Source organism: Paramisgurnus dabryanus, chromosome 10 (assembly GCF_030506205.2).
Source record: "Paramisgurnus dabryanus chromosome 10, PD_genome_1.1, whole genome shotgun sequence".
In the NCBI taxonomy this organism is placed as follows: Eukaryota; Metazoa; Chordata; class Actinopteri; order Cypriniformes; family Cobitidae; genus Paramisgurnus; species Paramisgurnus dabryanus.
In genome coordinates, this window is record NC_133346.1 from 35,376,672 (window position 1) to 35,397,698 (window position 21,027).

The 21,027-nt window shown below is 37.6% G+C and overlaps 1 protein-coding gene across 2 annotated transcripts in view; it reads left to right on the top strand.

Annotated features, from left to right (window-relative positions):
• The window catches only part of LOC135745955 (uncharacterized), a 605,494-nt gene that overhangs the window by 168,071 nt on the left and 416,396 nt on the right, over positions 1-21,027 (top strand). The gene's annotated exons all lie outside the window — the stretch shown is intronic.

Consider the following 21,027-nt stretch of genomic DNA (forward strand, 5'->3'; position numbering starts at 1 on the left):
ATTCATGAAGCTATGCCATTCTTGTTTTACACATCATACATGTATAATAAAACTCCAAATAAATTGAGGGTAATTTTTTGTCGTAAATTGTTCTATTCATAATGTAATAGCTATTCGTATTTTGTTAAATCATACAGTGAATGTGTGAAAATTCTGAGCATGCAAAGTTAAACTGAGATGACAGAATTGATGTCGCCTGCCGCTAAATGCAGTTTTAAATTTTAAAAATACTTGAATTGATCAACACAAATAAAAATACCATAATAGAACTGTCCAGCAACATTAAAACCGCTTTAAATATTAAATCGCTTTTTTCTTTGTGTATCCACCACAGCACAAATGACAGAGATGCAGCCAATTAACTGATTGAACCCTGAACTTTCATCTAGGCATTTAGATATACAAAGTTTTTCATCAACAATATCTGCGTGAAACATTATAATGATCATCTAAATAATGATTTCTCGACTGTTTAAGCACATCCGGAGAGTCTGCTTTATTAACGGCTTTTCGCTCGCTCCGCTTGAGCTAAACATTTTCGTTCTTTACTTGCATTTCTACATATTTTTGACCAAGGAACACACGGGATATAATGTAAGTTGTTATAGCATTTAAGATTGTTTTGAAATGATGACAAAATCTAAATGACTAAAACATATCTCTCCAATTTAATGTAGCCTAAATAATGATTTCTTTTTTTTCACACTTTATAGATAAACGTTTATTTATCTACTTATATATTATTGAAAATATATTTATATACATTGCATTTTGTAAGCATTAGTTTTGTACATTTACGGGTTCACAAATACTGGCTAAATCCCTTGGCATTCCTGAAAAAGCCTAAAAAAAGCCTAAAAATGACACAAATCGTATCTGCTGTATTTATTCTATCTTAAAACGGTTTACATCATTCGAATCACGTGAATTTCAGCTTTCCAAAGATATGTGACATGTTTAGCTTTCTGTTTTTAAGTTAATGTAGCCTATTTGAAAACGGGAATTTTATTAAATTCATTAAGACGCGCTGCTCTGACAGAGAGACTCGGAAATTTGCCAAGCCTAAACGATGTTCTTAAAAAAAAAGACGCGCATGGTCTTTCTCTTTATGAAAAAAAAAGATTAACAAAAGCTATCATATATATATTGTTAATCTTTTTTTTCATAAAGAGAAAGACCGTGCGTTCTACCTGAACCCGCAGTTCATCTGGATTTGAATAGCCTATTAATTTTATTTTCATATTTTTAATAGATAAAAGCCGCGCAAAAATCACTGCAAAGGAAATTCCTTCACCACAACAGCCCTATTATTATTAGGCTATAATTATCATCATCATCAAGTTACTGCACGTTCATCTATGCGTCTGCCAAACCCATTTGGAGATCTCGTCTTTGTTTTAGACTGCATTTGTGTTCCAACGTAATTTAACTAAATATAACTTATTTAGACAAACTACCGTTGGAGACTGATTGGGCATTGAACACTGATGTATAATTTTCTGCTTTGAATTTTTTGCGTGTTTATCATGTATCGGGAAATGTAATTACGCAACCTCCGTTCAAATTCTCCGAACTTCTAAAACCTCTGTTCTTTTTTCCCATTACTTCTCTACATCGTAACCTACCTAACCCTAACGAAGAGAGAATTTTGAGACGTCTGTTGATTTGGATTTTTTTTATTCTTTCTTTCTTTCTGCCAACGTTGAGTGATAAATCGCAGCCTTCATGCTCAAAGCGAAGCAGCCTGTCTCCGATAAATCTGGTCTGTTTAGGGATTTCCATATAGCCTAATTATTATTTCATCAGTTGGCCTATTCTTTGAACTTTATCATAGCCTATGAGTCTATGAGCAGGCTATTTCATCAGTAAGCCCATTGTTTTTTTAATGGAAACTTTGAGTCGAGCTATGCCATTATTGCCATTTTTTAATAGGTAGACTTTAGCCTGTTATTATAAAACACACAATGCTCTGGTCCTCATTCAAGTAATTTTTTTTGCCACGACTCAACTTAATCCAAAACACTAATGGTCAGACACACACCAAGCATAACGCATGCACGGGTATTTTTTGTGAATGCACAAAGCATGTTTTTTATGTCGCGTCAATTTATCTTTCAATCAAACATGACCAAACATAGCAAAAAAGCACACGGCATGTTCACAAACAAAATGTTAAAACACCACAGCTGATAGGTGAACTTGTTGCGAATCATATTCCACCCCCCCCCCCTCTTTATTTTTTTCTCTTCGGATCTGCACCGATCTCATTATTAACCTTTTGAGACTCGAGTTGACGGAAATCCGTCACAGGACGGAAAACTTTAATCCATGTTAAGAGCAAAAACCGTTAAACATAATCATAAAGGACAGTACATGCTGTGAACCTTTAAATACTCCTCGTATGGGATTCATGCGATTGACTCCAGAAGTGGTGTACATGATGCTGAGACATTGTAGATGATAAATTGTGAAGGAATTTTTGACATCTCGAACGCTGTTCCCATGGCAACGCATCAAATGTTTGTCTTAAAAGTAAAATGACCAGGGCCGGCGCCACGTGGGGGCGGCGCCACGATCCCGCCCCCTCAGATCACCATTAATGTTGAATGGGATTTTAATGATAAAATGCGCTATTTAAAAATCACGTTTGCCTTGTGTATTGTCTTCCTAAAGGCTCTCTTTTTTCGTACAGCTACCCATCGGCAAGTACTCGCTCTACTTCAAAGATCGTCTGTGTATGTTTTCTTAATCCTTGCTCTCCATGGAACCGTTGTTTTCTCTGCCGCTCCGGCCGGGGTTTTCCGGGGGTTTGGTATGGGCTCTGGCAGGTGAAGGTGGCCGAAGCAGATCGGGAGAAGACCGCCTTTACGACCCCCTTCGGATTATTCGAGTGGGATCGGATGCCCTTCGGGCTTTGTAACGCTCCAGCCACTTTCCAGCGCCTGATGCAGCGGTGCCTTGGAGGTCAGTTGATGGCAGACACACTCTCATTTCATTTAGCAGATTCATGTTCATGTCTTTGATGGGTGGTAAATGTTTGTCATACCAAAGTTTTTTAGCTGGGTTTAATTAACTTTATATACAAACCAGTGAAGTTCTTATTAATTTCTTTTTTTTAACTTTGCTTTGTGCACATGGGCATTATCATGTAATATGATTTTTAATCTATAATATAATTATAATTATAGAAAAATGTCCTGCCCATACTATTGAAGTGATTAAATCCATAAAATTAGAAATGCACAATTCTCATTAATATACTGAACTGATTTGTGTTCACAGAATTTACTAGTAGTCAAACCTCTTCATTAGAAGGGGGTGTCACATTCCTTTTGTCCTTACCGTGTATTCCAGTCACAAAAATGGACAAAACTTGATGTATACATTGTATGCTTTGTCATAAACTTTAGGGGCCGTTCGTCAGGGCCATTTTCAAAATGACTGTGTGATAGCTATACTTTTTCAAAGTTGTTTTTGTATTTGATATATATAAATATATATAAATTAATTTATACAGTGTTAAGTCTTATGTAATAAGGACAATCACTTCTGAATGGAACACACTAGACAGGCTGGTATTGGTATCAGACTTTCATTGTAATGTATCAACAGTTACAAATCTATTTCTCACCATGATGACTATTAGAAAACATGCTTGTCTTCGTATTTAAAACTTATTTTTCATGATAATTAATATGTTATAATTATCAAGCAATGCACTTGTGATGATTTGCCCTTAAGAAAATGAAGCATGATTCTCACAAAACACACGTGACATGACAACATAAGAAAACATGAGTTTTGTCTAAAATCAGTTTGTATCATGTAAGTGTAAACTGTCAATGTCCATCTTAGGCTGACTATTGTTCTCTTGTTAAAACTTTAAAATCTCTCATTTCCATAGTTAAACCCTGTTCGTCCTTACAATACTAGGTCGTTATTTACATACACCCAGCTAAATTGCGGAGCTTTTGACTTTTCATTGGAGGGCGTGTCTGTGGCGGCCTGGCAAAGTGTAATGTTTCGCCATGAAACAGGAAGCTGATGTAATTCAGGCTCAATCGCAAAATCCGTCCAGTGCACTGGAACGTTCGTTCCCTAAAAATTCCCACAATGCAACGCAAAAACCAGTGAGCATCGATGGTCCCTATGTTCCCTAACCGGAAATCACGTGACCTTTTCTGAACCACTCTCCCGACAGCAGTGTGGGCCTATGATTTAAGATAACACAAAAACAATTAATATCCACTTCTTGAAAAAAACTTGCAAAGCATAACTTTTACTAGAAGTAATGGTAAATTATTTAAGATAGCCTAAAAAAAAAAAAAACTAACTATGTCATTTAAAACAAACCATGTTTATGTAAAACAACATTTTGTGCAAAAGTTGTACAATTCCCTTGAAGTTAATTGATGTAATCCATTTATAAAGCTAAATGTGAGCATCTGCTATTAATTTGAATAATGCCTCAATTGACTGATGTTAATGACACAGCGTGTCCAAAGGAGGAATGCTGACAGCCATGGCACAAAATTGTTTCACAAAGGGTTTTTCTCCTGTAGCACAGAGACATTGTGAAAACTGTCATATATGTCTAGGTAATAATGTTGCACAGTCAAAGCTTTAAAAGGTAAACTGAGAAGTTAACAAAACTTCCATACATGCATATCTATGCCAATTTATTTTAAACATGGATAGCCAAATGTTCATTCATTATTGGTAATTGGAACATCTTTATTTTCTGACTAACGTTAGGCATTTCTCTTAAGCATTTCAGAAATCATTAAAACCTTTCTTTTTTTTTAGCACAGCGACATAAATCAGCAACTATACAAAGACTACTTCAACTCACCATCAGGACTCACCATCAGCTACTTGACAGTATGATCATGTGAAATATGATCTTCTCAGATAAAAGCAAACTGTGCATTCGTGTTATAGTCATTATAATTGCCATTTTGAAAACGGTGTGTTTATAATATATATATATATATATATATATATATATATATATATATATATATATATATATATATATATATTCTTTGTACAAACAATATCTCCGTGAACTTAAATACATTTGTTAAATAAAATCTATTTGATCAAATAATTCGATTCTATTATCAGCACTAAGGTTAAAAAATATTAACCGGCCCTCACCAGTCTTAAAATGTAAGGAATACTGGAGCTTGTTTGAGTTGGTGGTGGGACTGTTCGCGGTGGGTGCCGGAAAATTTCCCTTATTCTCAAATCCAAAACTTGACAGGTATGATTAAAGCGGAATATAACATCAGTGTCTGACCTTAGAAGTGAATAGTAATGTTTACATCAGATTACAGTAGCTGACATGTCACATGCGCTTAATCACAAACTGCGGCTGTTACTAAATGAAGAGTTTATATACACTCAACACGCTGACAAAATCCGTGAGGTAAAACATCTACCATTATTATCCCGTTTACAGAAGCAACACGCTATTAAAATACAAAAGCGTTAAAGAAGAGAGAAATCACACCGCTAAAGTGACAACCCATAGCATCAACACAGAACACATGTACACTCGAAGCAAACGATGACGTCGCATGGGATTCTGGGAAATGTAGTTTTTTACAAACTAAAACAAAACAGTAACTGGTGCTCCCATGTGCAGGACAACAGGGTTTACTTCAATAGGTTTAAAATGTCATGTAAAATATATCATGACAAACTATACCATTGCAAAGGTCTAATAGTCCAGAATAAATATTTATAAATACAGTGTTTTATAAAATCAATCATGTAGAGAGTAATCGACTCATTTATGAAAACATTTATCTCCTGCTTAATGTCACTTTACCCCAGCGGGACGCCTACGTTTACTTCAGTGTTTTACACGTGAACCATCCAATCATGACAAACTATATAATGTTTTAAAGCTCTGAAGGTGTAGTTTCTCATTAGAGCTTTTCACACTTCAAATAGTTAACCCTCGGTTATTCTAAACCCCAGGTTAACAGAATCCTGGGATACTGGTTCATCTTACCAATTTCTGGTCTCCACAGCAAACAGAAAAAAATGTATACTGATGGAGGGCACTGTATATACTGTGTATACTCGTGTGTGTGTGTGTGTGTGTGTGTGTGTGTGTGTGTGTGTGTTTATACAGACGCACAGACACAGATGCACATGCACTCAGTTTATTTCCCATCCTGTTTGAAAAATTATTATAAATGTGAATAAAATATGTGTTTCTTAGCCAGTGTGCACAACTTGTAAACTAACCATTCTGACCACCTTATGAGAACATTAAGTGACCGTGATGACATACTGTCGTCATCCCTAAATTATTATCTAGAGGGAAGACTTGATGCACCTTTGAGGCAGTAAGTGTTTTTATAGTGCCTAATGAACCAAAATGAGAAGCATCAATTTCATTAATTTTGAAAAAGGACAAAGACCCTTATATGTGTAGTTCACATCGCCCAATTTCTTTATTAAATGCCGATATTAAGGTTTTATGTATGTTTATGACAGCTGTCATTAAGTGTCATTCGCTGAATTATTACATTTTTTAATGCAAATATGACATTGTTTAAGATGTCTTTGTCATAACAACTTAACATAAACCAATACATCATAAAATATCAGTGTGTTTCTCATAACAACTTAACATTACCAAGACAACATAACCTGTCAAAACAAACCAATGACAAAACACAGAACATCAGAACAAAGCTGTGACACACTTTTAGCTATAGTATTCAATCAGATACTGGTTGCCCAAATTCATTGATTGTTTCATTAGACAGAAACAGGTTTTGGAATGTTTGGTGCGATAGTTGCTGTATCGGTCAGGTTAACAAGTGAAAACTCTTCTGTAATCATTTCATGCTATTTGGGGCTGAATATTTCATTTAGTATGAAAATTAAAGTTACACTCTGATTTTGACACAAACTGGTGTGGCATACTGGTCAACAAGCATTCCCTGCTTGGCCAGTGCACCAATGGACACAGCTGTGTGTACATCACTCCAAGGGTATGGTGAAAGGCATCAGCAACTGTTGTCCAATGTACTCTAAACAGATGACTGAGGTGAAACAATCAAGTTATATGAAGAAAAGACACAAAAGTGATCAGACTCTGCTGTAAATATCAGACCTGGTTGGTGTACACTGATCTTTTATTGTGAAATGCCATTGGCTCATATGTGTTTCTTGAACGATTGCATCATTATTTTTGCTAAAATGTGAAGCACTAATAGATGTTATGTACAATAAAAAATATTACTCGGTGTGAAATAAGTTTCCTTTGAATAAATTCATCTCCGATTTTAGTTTTTAGATTGTCAAGTAGGCTCACAATGTCATGCACGAAAGCTGTTTGCTTAGTACTTTCTATCTGTTCTATCTTTAAAACTCTGCATACATGGGCTGCAGAGTTTTAAAGATAGAACAGATAGAAAGTATGTCAAAGATGTTTGACTTCAAGCGGCGATGAGCAGACCGGCCAGTGTATGACATCACAGTATTAAAAAATTATATATTTTATTTATTTATTCTATTATACTCTGATTGGGGGGACTGAGCCCCCCTTAAATGAAGACCCTAGAATTGCCCCTGCTTGTTAACACAGAATACACTAGAATTTTAAGATTATTTCTGTACAACAGCAGAGACATTTGGCATTTTTTCTGCCTGTGGGGCATGATCACTTGAATTGGGAAACACAGTGATAAGGTTAGATCACTGTGTTGTTGATGTTAGAGGTCAGAGGAGAATGGGCCTCCTGATACGAAAAGCTTTTAGCTCTAGCATCATAAATGTAGTATTTTGTGACAGAAGATGACAACATGCAAAATATAACGTGACTTCTTACCTTTTTTTTGTTGATATACAAAGATCGCGAATCGAATCGTCTTGAGCCAAGGAATCAGAGGAAATAAGAATTTCGTTTCTAGGACTTACGGATCAGAAGTTTTAAGCAAAAATGTAAGTGCAACTTTGGACTGTTGGTGGCGCTAGCGGGTTTGAGATAGAGACTCCAAAATTGCTATGGATATTATTTGGATTGTCCTCTGTCAGTGTGCCAAATTTCATAACTTTCCTACGTACGGTTCTATGGGCTGCCATAGACCGCAATGGAACAGGAAGAAGAATAATATTTAATTAAAACTGCAAGCAGTGATGGAAGGGCCCTCGCACACCTGAAACCGCCACGCCGTGGCATGAGAAGAATTAAAGGGAACAGTAGTAAATAGGCATTTAAGCATGTAAACATAGGTGAACAATTTAAAAGTGTAGTATAATGTGCCACATTTCCTGTTGCTAATTACAAATGACAGCGAGGTAGCATCGTGTAAGATAGCATGAGAGAGAGAGAGAGAGAGAGTGAGTGAGCGAGTGTGTGTGTGTATGAGTGACTACATGTAAATATTGGCACGTAGATGTGTTCTGTCCAGGACTCTTATCAATCATGTGAAGTTTGGGACAAATCTGACATTGCATTATCATTGTAAACATGTTACTTCCTGTTACCAGCTGGTGGCGCTATGACCGTAACTGACTATTGGTATCATAAGTGACTATCAGTGATGGGAGTAACGCGTTACTGTAACTCCACTATTTTTTTAAATCAAGTAACGCAATTACAATTACTGAAATTTAAATGAGTTCGTTACGCGCGTTACTCTATTTTGTAAAAAATAGACAAGACATATCTGACGTCGCAGGACTGTAGTTGGCGGCGCAATGATTCATTACACTTCATCATAGCTGACAGTGCATATAGAATGAACATGAAAAATCTAAACGGGACAACATACATTTGTTTAAAAATTGTGCGCAAGTCATAATCCATCCGGTCTCATGTTTGTAAATTATCTTCACCAAGCAATCGCAGTATGACATCAACTTGCATTTGTAGTCCACAAAGGTAATAAATCTAAGAAATGATCATATATTCTTAGATGTTTACATTGGCTTCATGGAAGAGAACGATCCGCGATTGTTGTTTCCACTAAAATATTCACACTGCGGTGTACACCCGTGTTAAAACTCCATAGTATGTGTGAGCTCGCTTTTAGTTTTAGTTTCAGTCTCTCCGTATCCGAACAAAAAATCCACTCGCTCTGTGTCCATCTGACAAAACAATCCACTCGCTCTGTGTCCGTCCGACAAAACAATCCACGTAGCCTACTCCGTTTTCTGAATAAATATCTTCCTTTAATCCTGTGTATCATTTAAATCCAACAGAAAACAAACAATATATGACCAAAGAGCGCAGTCCCTGTGGCAAGCTTCACAAGCTGTGTTCCAATTCAAGTGCTGCACCCTACTAAGCATGCAATAAAAGGTGAGCACTTGCCCATTCAAGGCGCTCAGAAGTTCGCGAAGAGAACTGAAATGAGACGGTCTAACCTTCGGAGGACCCATAATTTGCCTCATCTGCTGCACACGCATCGTGCCTGTCAGCAGGACACAGCGGAGACGTTTCTAACTTATTAAAATAAATATGAAATCAGAAAAATTATAATTTATTTTAGAAAATTTGACATGTTGACACAATTGTCTCCAAATTTTTAAAGAGACACTACACAATTTTAACACATTTTATATTTTTGTAAACATGCAGAATATTTGTCTAAATGGTCTAAATGATATACATAAATAAACTAAGTTTAAATATTAAGATAATTTCTAACAAAAATATTCAAAGGTTGAATCTAAAGCAAAATAGGCTCCTACAGTATGTGATATATTAGAGTCTTATGTGTAAAATAGCCCATCCATATCATTTTACTGTTTGACTGTTCAGTACTGTTCATATTTACATTTAAAAAGCAGACATAAAAGTAACTTAAAAGTTACTTTTCTAAGTAACTAATTACTTTTGATATACAGTAACCGGTAGAGTAATTCAGTTACTTTTAAAAGAAGTAATTAGTAACTGTAACTAATTACTAATTTTTTAGTAACTTGCCCAACACTGGTGACTATTGACATGTAGATGTGTTCAGTCCAGGACTCTTATTAATCATGTGAAGTTAGGGAAAGATCGGACATTGCATAATCAGTGTAAACATGTCACTTCCTGTTGTCAGCTGGTGGCGCTATAACCATAAGTGACTATTGACATGTAGATGTGTTCAGTCCAGGACTCTTATTAATCATGTGAAGTTTGGGACAGATCAGACATTGCATAATCAGTGTAAACATGTCACTTCCTGTTGTCAGCTGGTGGCGCTATAACCATAAGTGACTATTGACATGTAGATGTGTTCATTCCAGGACTCTTATTAATCATGTGAAGTTAGGGAAAGATCGGACATTGCATAATCAGTGTAAACATGTCACTTCCTGTTGCCAGCTGGTGGCGCTATAACCATAAGTGACTATTGACATGTAGATGTGTTCACTCCAGGACTCTTATTAATCATGTGAAGTTTGGGACAGATCAGACATTGGATAATCATTGTAAACATGTCACTTCCTGTTGCCAGCTGGTGGCGCTATAACCATAAGTGACTAATGACATGTAGATGTGTTCACTCCAGGACTCTTATTAATCATGTGAAGTTTGGGACAGATCAGACATTGGATAATCATTGTAAACATGTCACTTCCTGTTGCCAGCTGGTGGCGCTATAACCATAAGTGACTATTGACATGTAGATGTGTTCAGTCCAGGACTCTTATTAATCATGTGAAGTTTGGGACAGATCAGACATTGGATAATCATTGTAAACATGTCACTTCCTGTTGCCAGCTGGTGGCGCTATAACCATAAGTGACTATTGACATGTAGATGTGTTCAGGTCATGACTCTTAGCAATCATGTGAAGTTTGGGACAGATCGGACACTGTATGCCTGAGTTCCAGCAACCTGTTTCATAGCGAAACATCAAATTTTGGCTGGCCGAAACAGACACAAATTTTAATATAGAATCAAATCCTTCGCAATTTAGCATCACAAAGGCCTTAAGATGACACTCGCCAAATATGATGATGATCCGACGAAAACTGTAGGAGGAGTTAGTTAAAGTATGACTGCTGGAAATGAGAAAAACTGAGCCAAAATCTGAGAAATAATTCAAAATAGCTGACTTCCTGTTTGGTTTAGGGTGTTGCTCCAAGAGACTTTTTTGTAGGGCTTGTAATAATACATGAGCATACCGAAATTCGTACATGTAAGTTAAACACAGTCCAAGGGCTGCTTCATTCAATATTTGAAAGTGGCGCTAAAACATGTTCCTTCAGGTTGCCAGCTGGTGGCGCTATGGCTATAAATGAAAATTGTTATGTAGATGTGTTCAGGTCAGGACTCTTAGCAATCATGTGAAATTTGGGACAGATCGGACACTGTATGCATGAGTTCCAGCAACTTCCTGTTTCATTGGAAAACATCAAACTTTGTCGGGCCAGAACCGACACAAATTTTTACGTAGAGTCAAATCCTTCGCGATTTAGCATCACAAAGGCCTTAAGATGACACTCACCAAATATGAAGATGATCCGACGAAAACTGTAGGAGGAGTTAGTTAAAGTATGACGCCTGGAAATGACAAAAACTGCGCCCAAATCACAAAAATAACTCAGAATAGCTGACTTCCTGTTTGGTTTACGGCTTCGCTCCAAGAGACTTTTTTGTAGGTCTTGTCATGCTACAGACGCGTACCGAATTTCGTAATTGTACGTCAAACACAGTCCGAGGGCTGCTTCGTTGAAAATTTGTAGGTGGCGCTATAGAGCCATTTTCTCACGCCTAATTCTAAAGCATACACCACATGTAAATTTTCATCACTCTTGACATCTGTGCAAAATTTTATGAGTTTTCGAGTATGTTTAGGCCCTCTAAAGTCCCGCTGAAGTCGGAGAAAAAGAAAAAAAATAATAATAATAACTCCTTGAAGAACAATAGGGTCCTCACACCCCGGTGTGCTCGGGCCCTAAAAAGAAAAAGAAAACTAACGGATACAATAGGGGTCTTCGCCCATTCTGGGCTTGACCCCTAAATATAGCTGCAAGCAGCAATGGCGGGCCCTCGCACGTTTTTTTACCGCTACACGGTGCGTCCGAGAAAACGATGCACGGTGGGCAAGGGCATCAAGTGGGTAAATATCAGTGGGCTATTTAATGTTGTTACTGAGCCATTTGGGGACTGTAGCTAAAAGAAACTTAACATTTTTAAAACAAACAGTAGAGAAAAAAAGAAAAGAAAAAGACAGGCTATATGTTAAAAGACATAAAACTGTCAAATATGAAATATTTAATAAATTGTATAATAGAATACATGATATTATTGCTTTTTAGTATAAACAATTGAAATCTTTAATCTTTCTAAATAAATTATATATGTAACGAATTATTATAATAATTATTATTATAACTGTAGTAGCATTTAGTCCACTGTCTATAATAGTCTAATTTAGAGATCACTTTTTTTAACCTAAAACCAACAGCTTTCACCCGTTAAGGTTTGTAAAATGCAGCCAGACAAAAGATTTAGTAAAAGCTGAATCACGTCCTCTCTTATACGCTCACTGAGGTTCTCCTTGAGACCTTTTATGCGAAGACACCACCTTCTTTTGTATCGTTCCTCATCTAAAACACGACCCTCACCAAGAAGATCTTTTTGATGTATACATGTCAAAAGTGCGCCTTCTCTCTCTGCTGGGCCACCTGAGCTTCTTGACCAGCGAGGGCAAAGTGGGGCAGTATGTTCACCATGATCCTGGGGAAGCAGTTAGCCAGCAGCTGCTTCCAGTCCTGACCAAGACGATGTTGTAAATCTCGCTGCGTCTGTCTCTCTCTGCGTCTCCTTTGCGCTGCATATTTGTTAGATAAAGCCAAAAAGCAGTGGGTTGCCGCCGTTTGGTCATGTGGTGGCATTTTCTCACCGCGATTGACTGACCAGGGGCGGAACCAATGGGGTGACCGTAGCCTGGTGACGTCGTAGTGGCGATGGGAGCTGACGAAGGGGAGGGAGGAGAGACCCGAAACGAGGCCGCTGGTCCGACGAGCCGAGGCGACCTCTAGGTCTCAAGGAGCGGGGGAGGAGAACTGGAGAAACCCCAACGGCAGGTGACAACTGTTTAATTTCGCGTACACGGTTTAATTTTGCGTAATCTAACCCTAAACCGACGCGAAAATGGTAAGAAAATAGGAAAGAGAATGCAACGGACGTAATAGTATTGAAGTCCCCAGTTCGTCAAAAAATGACGCAAAATGTATACCTTGTAATGCACTAAATGCTTTTTTGGAGAAAAGGTCTGCCAAATGCATACCGTAAATGTAAATAAAGGGTTGGTATCAGATCACAAAAAGCTGTATTGTTAACAACGTAACTGCTTATTTATTTTTAAGGCATACAGACCTTCCTTTGCGAAACCGTGAAAAAGTGTGTGACAAACGGCTATGTGAAGACATTACTTGGAAGAAAACGTTTCTTACCAGGAATAAAGGATTCAAATATGTATATAAAGTCTCATGTAAGTACTTGTGGGACAATACTCAAAATGTTGCTTGTGGAAAATGGTGTACAAAAAATGTCCTTGAATGTAGATGCGTTGTGTTTTGCTGCTAACAGTCGTTTCAGATGTTACAGTATGTAGATATTTGACACTCCAAATTCTTTGCGAAATGACTCTTTTGTCCACACTGCTGTCCAGGGTGACTCACACCAGGGTGTCCATTATTTTCAAATAATTCAAAGGACCGGAGTCAATTATTCCTCTTTTACCAAGGTTATCACAAACATTGCTCTGGTGCCTAATTTTAAGACATTTTAAAGGTTACCCTGCTGAAAAAAACCAGCATACCAGCAAGACCAGCATATGTGTGTGTTTATATATAGGTGTGTTATTTATTTCTTTTCTGTTTAGGTCCTTCAACTCTTTATACCCCCATCACAAACACACACGCACACGCACACACACACACACACACACACACACACACACACACACCGGGGCTGGTTGTCTCACGGGTTGGTTGTCACATTGCTTATTACAGACACACTACATGGCGCTGTGGTACAATTTTTATATCAATTTGTTAGCCTTTAATAGCTTACTCATGTTTTTGGAAATGTTGAAATCTCACTCTAAACTGCTTTTCTGAGCTGGAAATGCCTTTAAACGACTTGTTTCATCATTAGAATGCTCCCGTAAGCGTTTTAACCAGAGTTGTGCACTTTTGCATGAAAAGTCACATTCTAATGAAACAAGTCGTTTAAAGGAATTTCCAGAGAGCTCTACCTAAATCTTGGTTACCCCGTTCACATTGCCCGTTGGGCTGAGGATGATATCCCGAAGACAAGCTAGCTGTGGAGCCTATTTGTCTACAAAATTCCTGCCAGAAATGAGAAATAAACTGGGGACCCCTATCTGAAACAACGTCTGTGGGCAGACCATGTAAGCGAAAGAAGTGTTCGATCATAACCTGGGCAGTTTCCTTGGCAGTGGGTAATTTGGGCAAAGGGACAAAGTGAGCCGCCTTGGAGAAGCGGTCGACAATGGTCAAAACTACAGTGTTTCCCTTAGAACTAGGCAAATTGGTTACAAAATCGATCGCGATATGTGACCAAGGACGAGAGGGAATGGGTAATGGTTTAAGCAGACCAATAGGGGCTTGATGAGAGGCCTTATTACGGGCACAAACCTGACAGGCTAACACAAACTGTCTGACATCGGGACCCATAGAGGGCCACCAAAAACGCTGACGTACGGTAGCCAACGTTCTCCGAACCCCCGGATGGCAAACAAACTTGGACTCGTGACCCCACCGGATGACCTCGGAGCGATGCGCATTCGGAACCCACAATCGACCCGCTGGGCACCCTTCTGGCATTTCCCCCTCCCGGCCGGCCCGTCTCACCCGTTGTTCTATTCCCCAGCGCAGGGCACCCACCACCCGCCCCTCCGGGAGGATGGTTTCGTCCCCAGCAGAACCGGGGCTTTCGAACAAACGAGAGAGAGCATCGGGCTTAGTATTCTTGGAACCGGGCCGGTACGAGAGGGTGAAGTTAAATCTGTCAAAGAAGAGCGCCCAACGAGCCTGACGAGAAGATAACCTCCTGGCTGAACGGATGTATTCGAGATTCTTATGATCCGTCCAGACCAGGAAGGGCTCCGAGGTCCCCTCTAACCAGTGACGCCACTCACCCAAAGCCAGTCTGACCGCCAGCAGCTCCCGATTACCTATGTCATAATTTCGCTTTGCTGGGTTTAACCGATGGGAGAAAAAGGCGCAGGGATGCACCTTGCCATCCTTAGCAGACCGCTGAGACAAAACGGCGCCTACCCCGACATCCGAAGCATCCACCTCCACAATAAATTGAGCAGCTGGATCTGGAATAGAGAGAACAGGAGCAGAGATAAACCGGGACTTTAAATTATCAAAGGCCTCCTGAGCACTGGAATTCCAGACAAACCTCTCCTTAGTGGAAGTGAGAGCAGTAAGAGGTTGAGCAACCTGACCATAATTTCTGATAAATCGCCGGTAAAAATTGGCGAAACCCAGAAATCTTAATAAATCCTTACAGGAGTCGGGGACTGGCCATTCGGCCACCGCTTTGATCTTGGCTGGGTCGGGACGGATCTCACCGGGGGCAACAACAAAACCCAGGAACGAAACCGACTGACGATGGAATTCGCACTGCTCCGCCTTGACATACAGCTTATTCTCTAATAACCGGCGTAAGACTCGGCGGACATGCTGAGTGTGTTCCTGCATAGAGGGGGAAAAGATGAGAATATCATCTATGTACACAAAGACAAACTTGTTAATCATGTCTCTCAGCACATCATTGACCAGAGTTTGGAAGACAGAGGGGGCGTTACAAAGCCCGAAAGGCAAAACGCAGTACTCAAAGTGTCCAGTAGGGGTATTAAATGCTGTCTTCCACTCATCTCCCTCTCTTATACGCACAAGATGATAGGCATTGCGTAAATGTAGCTTAGTAAAGACCTGCGCTCCCTGCAAGAGCTCAAACGCAGTAGACATTAAAGGAAGGGGGTACCTATTCTTAACAGTAATGTCATTCAAACCCCTATAATCAATACAAGGACGCAGGGAGCCGTCCTTCTTCTCAACAAAGAAAAACCCCGCCCCTGCGGGCGAGGTGGAGGGACGGATGAGACCAGCACGCAGGGCATCATTAATATACTGGTCCATAGCCTCTCTCTCAGGACCCGATAAAGAATAAAGTCTACCCTTAGGCGGAGAAGTGCCGGGGAGGAGATCAATAGCGCAATCATATGGCCGGTGAGGAGGAAGGGAGGTGGCCCGGGCTTTACTGAACACCTGAGCGATATCCGCATACTCCGCCGGGACCCCGGTCAGATCGACCGCCGGAACCTGAGGAAGAGAAAGAACAGAAACAGAAACAGCAGAACCAAGACATGACACATGACAAGACTGGGACCAAGACAAGATAATACTATGCTGCCAATCAACGTGAGGATTGTGTTGCCCCAGGTGAAAAAAAAGTAGTATTTAATGTATTAAAAATATACTTAAAATTTAAGTAATATGTTTTTAGTACATTTGTATTCCCAACGTGCTTATTTAAAGTGTATTAAAAATATGTTAAATAGCTTTTAAATGTATTTCAAAAAAGTGTACTACAAGTACGTTGGTAATAAATATATGCTTAATTACACTTTTTAAAAGTATGTTAAACTCAAGCATACTTTTAATTTATTTCTAAAAAGTGCACTAGAGTTAAGCTGGTAATAAATATATGTTTAATTACACTTTTTAAAAAATTTTTAAACTCAAGCATACTTGTAATGTATTTCTAAAAAGTGCACTAGATGTAAGCTGGTAATAATTATATCTTTAATTACACTTTTTATAAGTATGCTAAACTCAAGCATACTTTTAATGTATTTCTAAAAAGTATACTAGAGGTACGCTGGTAATAATTATATCTTTAATTACACTTTAAAAAAGTATTCTAAACTCAAGCATACTTTTAATGTATTTCTAAAAAGTGCACTAGAGGTACACTGGTAATAAATATATCTTTAATTACACTTTTTATAAGTATGCTAAACTCAAGCATACTTTTAATGTATTTCTAAAAAGTATACTAGAGGTACGCTGGTAATAATTATATCTTTAATTACACTTTAAAAAAGTATTCTAAACTCAAGCATACTTTTAATGTATTTCTAAAAAGTGCACTAGAGGTACACTGGTAATAAATATATTTTTAATTACACTTTTTACAAGTATGCTAAACTCAAGCATACTTTTAATGTATTTCTAAAAAGTACACTAGAGGTACGCTGGTAATAATTATATCTTTAATTACACTTTAAAAAAGTATGCTAAACTCAAGCATACTTTTAATGTATTTCTAAAAAGTGCACTAGAGGTACACTGGTAATAAATATATTTTTAATTACACTTTTTATAAGTATGCTAAACTCAAGCATACTTTTAATGTATTTCTAAAAAGTACACTAGAGGTACGCTGGTAATAATTATATCTTTAATTACACTTTAAAAAAGTATGCTAAACTCAAGCATACATTTAACGTATTTCTAAAAAGAGCACTAGAGGTACGCTGGGAAAAAATATATGTTTAATTACACATTTAAAAAAAAAGTATGTTAAACACAAGCATACTTTTACAGAAGTTTTAGTGTATTTATTTAGAAAAAAACATATATTTTTTTAAACATGTACATTAATTTTAATAGGCTAACATTGCAATTTCAACATCATATCATTGAACTTGCATTATATATTGATTTTACAAAGTTAATCCACATAAATTTGTTAGTGTTTATATTCAAACAACACACGTGACGGACCTGACTAAACCTCATTGGTTCTTGGGATTCAGTACGTCACATTGGCTTCCTGATTCAGTTGTTCGATACACAACGTGCGTGATCGTTGGTAAATGTGGATTAAAAGTTGAAACTAAAACTGTTAAATTATATATAGTGATCATCAGAGGACTTGGCTGAAACAACGCGATTCACATGGATTACTTCGGCGATGTTTTTTATTGCTGTTGCGATTAACTTTTTGAAATGTGAGCAGTTTTTAAGTGTCAAGTGGATCTGACATCGAGGGGAAATATACGTTTCTTGGATTTCATTAAAGTACATCGGTTTTTGTTTGAAGATGAATGAGAGAACATGAGGGTAAGTTAAGTGATGACAGATTTTTGCTTTTTATTTTTAGTGAACTATTAAATAAGTAGAACATTTAGTATTACAGTATGTCTTAATTTTAACCCAGCTTCTTAAAGCGTGTATGTTGTGTGGCTTTTGGAACATAACGTTACATTTTTTTTGTGAGTAAAGTTAGGCATTTCATTTCTCTTGTTGTATTTCAGAAATCATAACAGCCTGTCTTTTTTTAGCACAGCGGCATTTAAATTGACCAATCAGAGCTGAGAATATCTAATAAGTCGAAGTAGAGATGAACAGATGAAGATACAGCCCGTAAAAATACTTATTCTTGGTGGTAAGTTTTTAGTTCTACAGTATTTGTATAACATTTAGATAACTTTTACGTTTTTCTAATGCTAATGTTTAAAGAGTAACTAAACCCTAAACCAACTTTTTTAGTTAATGATCTGTAAGAATGATACGTTTTTTGACATTTGGATATAAAGTGTTTTTAAATACTACAATATATGTTGTAAAAACGTCTGAGTGCTGCCCTCTTCAGGTTGAACGGTGGCTACTGGCAGGGCTCGAAATTGCGAATATTTTGGTCGCATATGCGACCGAAATTTAATCTGTGCGACCTTAAAATATGTTTGGGAGCATTTCTGCGACTGCCCATTTTGTTGTGGTGCGACTTGATTTAGATTGTGATGCTGCGTGCTGCTGTCCCAGGTTCAGTGTTCTTTCCAACGTTACATAACCAATCAAATTTCACCATTAAGTTCTTACGTTTAATGAAGACCGCAGATTGGCTAATATGAGCGTCAGTCATTCCTTGTTGCCGTGCTATGTTGGTACGTGAAGCGCGAAAATAAGACGCACCGCGAGCATGACGAGAACAAGCCGACTACAGCCAATGTTACTACTGTAATTAATGACGACGATCCGGATTCAAATGCGACTCCACCACCGGAAAATAAGACTTGACGTTAAACCTTTCAGAGAGAGTGGCTTAAAGATTTCGAGTGTCTCCGCTATGAAAATGGCTTGATGTAACTTACTTTGCTTACTGTAAATCCTGTAAAACGGCGTTGGTGGCGGAATCAAAACATTTTAAGCGCCAGACCTTGCTTAAACATGGCGAAAGTGCCAAAAACACTACTAGTGTCATGACAAATGTGTTCATTATTGATGGAGACACCGACCTGTCTGTCAAAGAGTGTTTGATAGTGTATGTGCGCATGCGCTGGTGAATGGACATCCGACAAACATCCTTGTGGTCCATGTTGATGTGGAACACGACAATGTTGATGGTTTGTTTTTATAAAAAAATATATTTTTAAAACATATTTAGTAGTAATAGCATCCTGGTAATGCAGTTATCAATACCAATATTAGCCTTCTATATTAAGCCTTCTATATTAAGGTCACTTTTGTAAATGTCCCAATTAATCAGTGTTTTACGTGTTTGCTAGATTTTCTATTGTAATCTTAATCATTTTACCTGTAATCTGTAATTGGTAAATTATTATTGCTATACTATTTCAAAAGCAGTTGGGTATTAATTTAGGAATCTATGCAGTAAAAAAAATAAAAAAAAGACCAAATTTTAAATGCTGGCCATAGGATATGTAAAGCCTGGTGGTTGCATTTTATTTTAATAAAATAAATCTATTAACATATACATTGTAGTTGTGGTGCTTTTTAATTTTTGGATGGATGCGCCTAAATTTTTGCTGGTGCTCCTAACTCTTTAAAGTTGTGAGCACCAGTGCTACCAAAAAAAAGTTAATTTTGAGCCCTGTACTGCAGTTGAATTTTCCTATTGGATGTTGGACCGGACACTTTTAGACAACATTACAAAGACAATAATATATTACTAACGTGATTAACCTGCTGGACGAATTGTAAAAAACAGCACAATGTAAGCACTGCTAGTACAGGCTAGCTGAATATATCTTAATGATTACAGAGATAAGACAACACATAAAACTTGCAACCTTTCTCAGTTTGCACATCTGGACAATTCTTCACACATCATAGGTTGTAAATTTGGGTAAATCCAGCAAACAAGTAATTTTAGCGATTCTGCTGTCACTCTGCTTTAAATCTCCCGCATCAGAAACTTAAGAGCAGCCTTGAGTCAATTGTGGAAGTTAAGCGTGCATAGAGTCCATTGGCATGACTTCTGATTTCCTTAAATCTCCTTAAACAGAGGTGAACTTTTCTTGTAAGCAAGACCACAATAGACATGTCAATGGAAAATGCCCTTGGTTAAAATAAAACACAATTATCAAAGTAAAGAATATCCTGTAATACACACAGGTTGCATTATATCAGTGTCAGTGAGTTAAGCCTCCTATAACCCTTTGTTCAATGTAACTTGTAGAGTGCCATGTAGCGACGGATCAAACGGACACTCATGTCAAGCTTGATGAGGACACAGTCAAAGCTTTAAAAGGTAAACTGAGAAGTTAACAAAATTCTAATGCATATGTTCATTAATTATTGGTTAATTTTGTATATATTCGGTTTCCTTTTCACAGACCTTGTAATTAAGTCTTCAGTGTCTGAATGGCAAGAAGAAGTGACCCTCCACTTAAACGTGACATTTAAACTGCTCTGTGTTTTGGTTCAGCCATTTGTAGGTTTATCTCGAGTTAGTTCAAATGCACTTATGCATTTGTCCAGTAACTTTTTGTTTAGAGAATTAAATCATTATGATTATATAATTATTCAATGGTTGCATATTCATAGTGTACTTTTCATATTGATGTATTAATGTTCCACAATTTGATAAAAGTAGCTCATTGCATTTCACTGATCTTTGTTTTATATTGTAAAATCATTTCAATAGCAGTAAATACATACTTAGTTGTTTCTTTAACATTTAATTAGTTGTTAATGATGGAGGAA